Source organism: Cajanus cajan, chromosome 8 (assembly GCF_000230855.2).
Source record: "Cajanus cajan strain Asha chromosome 8, NIPB_CcT2T_4, whole genome shotgun sequence".
Lineage (NCBI taxonomy): Eukaryota > Viridiplantae > Streptophyta > Magnoliopsida > Fabales > Fabaceae > Cajanus > Cajanus cajan.
In genome coordinates this window covers 50570421-50577080 of record NC_138524.1, presented here as the reverse complement: position 1 = coordinate 50577080, position 6660 = coordinate 50570421, and positions in this window count along the sequence as shown.

Genomic DNA, 6660 nt, shown 5'->3' with positions numbered 1-6660 from the left:
GGATCTCTGTTACTAAGGGAAGGAGTTCCCGAAGCATGCCAACGAGAAGACAGTACTTTAGAGGGCCCAAAAGCACAAATTAAATATTTTTATGGGCCCGGAACGGGCTGTTCCAAAATCGGAACGGGCCGTTCCAAGGTCCGGAACGGGCCGTTCCAAGGTCCGGAACGGGCCGTTCCGAGGCTCCCAAAAAGCCAAAAAACCCTAATTTGGAATGGGCTGTTCCGAGATTGGAACGGGCCGTTCCAAGATTGGAACAGGCCGTTCCAAACTCCTCCAAAAAGGGGTAAAAGCGTATTTGGAACGGGTTTGAAACGGGTCGTTCCTAAATCTGGAACGGGCCGTTCCAAGGCCGTTCTAGACCAATTGATGGCTTCCTCCTTCCATGATTGATGTAGAGTGTGAAGGGGGGAGACCTTGCCCTTGATCTAGGCTCACCTAAGGGTAGACAAAAGGTGACATATGATGGGAAAAGGAAGATGGGCGTGAAGTAGGTTTAGGGTGGCGGAAGTGTTTAGGTGAATGGTGTTTGGTTGCTCAAGGTTGGCTCACTCCAAGTATAGGTGGAGGCCACTCTAGGGTTTCACTCTCCAAGGGTGGAGAATGAAGGAGGCTAGCCAAAGTTAACCTAGTGACTAAGGAAGAGATGTTGAGGCATAAAAGCTCACTCAAAATCTATATATTCCAAAGTATTTACAAGTGGTGGGGTGTTGGGTATTTATAGGAGGGGAGGCATCTAGGGTTTCATTTGAGATGTGCATGGCCGAAATTCATATGGCTAATGCACTCCAAATGAAATGTAAATAAACCCTAGATGCAACTTGGTGTCCAAGGATGGAATCTATGGGTTTAGATTGGCTATATCTAGGTGCATGATAAGACCATGCAACCTTTGCCCTCCACTTGGGCCTAAGCCTTTCTATCACCAAAAATACATCCAATGCTTCACCAAAAATAGGCGTCACCTCCTAATGTGATACCCTAGCCCAAATTAAAAATCTAATCACCTAAAGCACCCCATAATACAAGGGTAAAATGGGAAATACAAAGAAATAAATCCTATGACTAAAATACCCCAAAATACAAGGGTAAAAATGGAAAATAAAATAAATCCTAAATTAATGGGGCTTAGGAGAGCACTAATACTCTATGATCATGAGGAGAGTGTCCCTTGGTGTGTGAACTCCCTCCTCCTTTTCAACTCTCCTAGCCATGGACCTAGTGATGGGGCCCACATGTGTCTTCAAGGATGGTCCTCCATCACCCCCTCCTTCTTGAGAAGCATCTGTCCTCAGATTAGATTCTTCATCCAAATCCTCAGCTCCTAAAAATGGTGTGAGATCACAAACATAAAAGATGAGCTAGTGCCATAATCAGAAGGAAGGTCTAATTTATATGCATTGTCGTTTATTTTGTGAAGGACTTGGAATGGTCCATCTCCCCTAGGGTTTAGTTTTGACATCCTTTGAGTAGGAAATCTATCCTTCCTCAAATGAAGCCAAACCCAATCCCCAACTTCAAAAGTAAGTTTCTTTCTTCCTTTGTTGTTGTATTTGGCATATTTTTGAGTTTGTTGTTCAATTTGACTCTTGATCTTTTCATGGTATTTTTTAATGAAATCCGCCCTAGATACTCCTTCTTTGTGAAACAAGGAAGGGGTATTAGGGAGGGGTAAAAGATCAAGAGGAGTGATTGGGTTAAAGCCATAGACAACTTCAAAGGGGGAAAGATTAGTAGTCTTATGGACTACTCTATTGTATGCAAATTCTAAATGGGGGAGACAATCATCCCAAGTTTTCTTATTTCCTTTGAGGAGTACCCTCAACAAAGTGGATAGGGATCTATTTACTACTTCGGTTTGGCCATCGGTTTGAGGATGACAAGTAGTAGAATAGAGGAGCTTAGTTCCTAGTTTTTCCCATAAAACTTTCCAAAAATGACTAAGGAACTTAGCATCCCTATCGGACACAATTATTTTGGGTAGACCATGCAAACGGACCACTTCCCTAAAGAAAATTTTAGCTATATAGCTAGCATCATCCACTTTGTGGCATGGTATAAAATGAGCCATTTTGCTAAAACGGTCCACTACCACAAAGATGGAGTCAAATCCCCTTTGAGTCCTTGGAAGCCCAAGCACAAAGTCCATGCTAATATCTACCCAAGGGGAGCTAGCTATAGGAAGGGGGGTATAGAGTCCATGAGGCATTACTCTTGATTTAGCTTTCAAACAAGTAATGCATTTGGAGCAATGCCTTTGGACATCTATTCTCATGTGGGGCCAATAAAATTTAGCTTTCAAGAAACTTAGGGTTTTATCAACCCCAAAATGGCCCATGAGACCGCCTTCATGACTCTCTTTGACCAAAAGTTTTCTAATGGATCCTTGGGGTATGCAAAGTTTTCCCATTCTAAAAAGATACCCCTCAAGAAGATAGAATCCATCAAAAGGCTTTTGGAGACATTTGGCATAAAAGGCTTGGAAGTCTAAATCAAGCTCATACAATTCCTTTACATCATCAAAGCCAAGTATTTGTGTTCCTAAGGTGGAGAGCAAGGTGTGCCTCCTTGAAAGAGCATCGGCTACCACATTGCTCTTTCCCTTCTTATATTTGATGATGTAGGGGAATTGTTCAAGATATTCCACCCACTTTGCATGCCTTTTATTTAACTTCCCTTGCCCTCTAAGATACTTGAGTGACTCATGGTCGGTGTGAATAACAAATTCTTTAGTCACCAAGTAGTGCTCCCAAACTTGGAGAGCTCTTAGGAGGGCATAGAGTTCCTTGTCATAGGTGGGATAATTCAAGGTGGCCCCATGAAGTTTTTCACTAAAGTAAGCAATGGGGTGACCTCCTTGAAGTAACACAGCACCTATGCCCAAATCGGATGCATCACATTCTAGCTCAAAGGTTTGATCAAAATTTGGTAGAGCTAGGATGGGTGCATTGGTGAGTTTCTCTTTTAGGGTTTTGAATGCTTTTTCTTGGGCTTCACCCCAAAGGAAGGGCACATCCTTCTTAACAAGCTCGTTAAGAGGGGATGCAAGTGTGGAGAAGTCTTTTACAAACCTTCTATAGAAGCTAGCTAAGCCATGAAAACTTCTAACTTCTCCAACACTTTTTGGGGTGGGCCATTCTTGGATAGCCTTTATTTTCTCGGAGTCAACTTGTACTCCCTCTTTGCCAACAATGAAGCCCAAAAATTTAACTTGCTCTTGACAAAAAGTACATTTTTCAAGGTTGGCATAGAGGTGGTTGACTCTAAGAATTATTAGGACTTGCCTTAGATGTCCAAGATGTTCATCTAAGGTCTTACTATACACAAGGATGTCATCAAAGTAGACAACCACAAATTTTCCTATGCAATCCCTAAGAATATGATTCATTAGGCGCATGAAAGTACTAGGGGCATTAGTGAGGCCAAAAGGCATCACTAACCACTCATATAAACCAAATTTGGTCTTAAAAGCGGTTTTCCATTCATCACCTTCTTTGATTCGAATTTGGTGATAACCACTTTTAAGGTCAATTTTGGAAAAGATGATGGCCCCATGTAATTCATCTAACATATCATCTAGCCTAGGGATTGGGTTCCTATATTTTATTGTTATATTATTGATGGCTCTACAATCAGTGCACATCCTCCATTTGCCATATTTCTTAGGCACCAAGAGAACGGGGACGGCACAAGGGCTAAGGCTTTTTTGAACCCAACCCTTCTTCAACAAGTCATCAACTTGAGCTTCTATCTCTTTGGTTTCTTGTGGGTTAGTCTTATAGGCGGGCCTATTAGGAAGACTAGAACCCGGTACGAGGTCTATTTGATGTTCTATTCCTCTTAAAGGTGGAAGTCCACTTGGAACTTCTTGAGGAAATAGATCATCAAACTCTTTTAAAAGTTTTTGAACCTCATGAGGTAGAGACTGATGCTCATGACTAGTGGCAGCAAGTGTCTCTTTGAAATAGAGAAGGTACAAAGGTTGTTCAATCAAAAGTGTGTTTTTGATATCATTTTTAAGGGATAAAACACTTTTATGAACAACTTCTTTAGAGGGGACACTTGCCTCTAAACTTGGTACCTCCTGTTCCCCTTCTTTATTTTTAAGGGAAAGGTCTTTTTTTTCTTTCTTTGGTTTTCTACTTTTTTTTTCTTCTCCCTCTCTTTTGTCCTTCATTTTGAGTTGGTCCTCACATACTTGAGAGGGTGATAGAGGACACAACACAATCCTTTTACCTAAGTGAAGAAAACTTATTTTGTTGGTTAGGCCATCATGAACAGTTTTTGTGTCAAATTGCCAAGGCCTTCCAAGTAAAATATGACTAACATCCAATGGCACTATGTCACATAAAACTTCATCTTGGTATTTGCCAATGGAGATAGGTATATTTACTTGTTGATTAACTACAATACCTCCCTCTTCATTGATCCATTGTAATTTGTAAGGTTTTGGGTGAGGTATAGTAGTTAAGGCTAGCTTATCCACTAATCTAGTGCTACAACAATTGCAACTAGATCCACTATCCACAATGAGAGAACAAGTGTTTTCTAAAACTTTGCACCTTGTATGAAACAAATTCTCTCTTTGGGATTGGTCTAGGTTACTAGATTGGTTTCCAAGAAGCCTTCTAACCATTAACAAGTCTCCTTCACAAGGGTAAATTTCTTCCTCGGACTCTAAGTTTTCTTCTTCATCACTTGAAGAAAAAGAAGAAGTTTCATCAAGGCTACTATAGTGGTCTTGGCCCTTTAAAATCATGATTTTCTTTGTTGGGCATTGAGAGGCAATGTGCCCTCGACCAAGGCACTTAAAGCACTTGATGTCACTTGTCTTAGTGTCTTTGGAAGATGTCTTTTGAGAGGTTTCTTTTTCTTTTTCTTTAGGAAAAGGATTGGAAGAGGGGCCCTCCTTCTTAAAACTCTTGGAATAAGATGGAGTGGAGTCTTTTCTAAAAGTTTTTCTTTTAAGTTGGTGCTCCACTCTAGAACAAAGTTGAACAAGCTCATTCAAATCTCTATATGGTAAGAGCTCAACTTTGTCCCTTATTTCAAAGTTAAGACCACTTTGGAATCTTGAGATGGTGGTCCTCTCTTCTTCCCTTATCCCAGCCCTCATCATGAGTAACTCCATAGATTGCCTATATTCTTCCACACTAGATGACCCTTGTTTCAATCTTTGTAGCTTATCCATAAGCTCACGGTCATAGTATGGAGGAATATGCCTCCTTCTCAAGGCACTACGGAGCTCGTTCCAATATTGAATTGGAGGCTCATGGTTTATTCTTCTCTCTTTTTCTAAGGAGGTCCACCAATACATGGCATGCCCTTGGAAGCTAAGGGTTGCCAAAGAAACCCTTCTCTCTTCACTCACTCCATGGCAAGAAAATAGTTGTTCTACTTTCATTTCCCAATCCAAATAAGTTTCCACATTGTCTTTGCCATGGAATGGGGGAAGAGGGATGTGGGGTTCCCTATTGGAAGACTCCCTATGTCTATGATGCCTTGGGGGTCTTTGATAGTAACCATCATTATGATGGCTACTAATGAAGGTATCACTTAGAGGTTGGGTGTGATGCCCTTCCTCCTCATGAACACTTGCATACATATGCCCCTTTCCTCTTGAGGGTTGAGGAGAAGTGACTCTTGGTTTTGAACCACTAGCCTCTCCTCCCACAACTAGTCTTTCAAGCAATCTTTTTATTTCTTCATTATTTCTTTCAAACTCTTTTTCTTTTCTTCTCAATTCTTCCTCTCTTTTTATATTTTCCTCTTCTTTTTTTCTTAGGTACTCTTTCAATTCCCTAAGTTCATCCCTAACACTAGACCTAGTACTACGAGAATTATGACCATGGACACTAGAATGATCACTCATCTTTGATCCAAAAAGGTTTTCACAAAGTTGTTTTCAAAAAGGGTTTGAAATGGTTTTCACAAAGAGTGAGTGATAAAAAGGTTTTCACAAAAAGGGTTTTCAAGGTGCAAGATAGGTAGGAAAAGGCCTAAGTGTACAAAGTGAACTTTCAAGGGGAGGTGGACTACAAAGAATCACTTAATAACCAAGCCCTATCAAGTAAAAATCACTAAGCCTTTTCTACTTTTCTTACAAAACAATTTGGCACAATAATAAAGTGTGTGTGTGCACGTTACCCCTAGTAGGCAAAAGCAAGCCTTCTAAATGTATTTGGAGACAAAGATAAAAGCCTAAGCAATTATACTACCAAAACTATAAAACATGCAAAAGGAAAGCACTTAAAACATATTCTAGTCGAGGTCCTAGGTGAAGGTTTTCAAATCACCTTCAAACTACACGAAGCTAAACCAAAATGAAGAGGTTTAAGATTGGCCAAATTACAAACCAAAAAGAATGAAACCAAGGCCCAAAAAAACACACTAGGCCGAGAAGAAGAAAAATTAAGCAAAATTATGATGAACAAAAAATTTAGGTCTTCAAACTCCTCCACTTGGGTTCCTTCACAAAGAACAAACTTGTTAGTCCTCTCCAAGTGTTTGATCACCCCTTTTAGTGTAGTGAAATCCCTCCAAAGGCTAGGTTTGGATTCGGTTCACTCCTCCACTCAAATCCACCAAAGGTGTGCTAGTTTGCTAGGAGAAGTCCTTCACCTACAAGTAAAATGAAACCAACCCAAGAGCAAGAGTCCA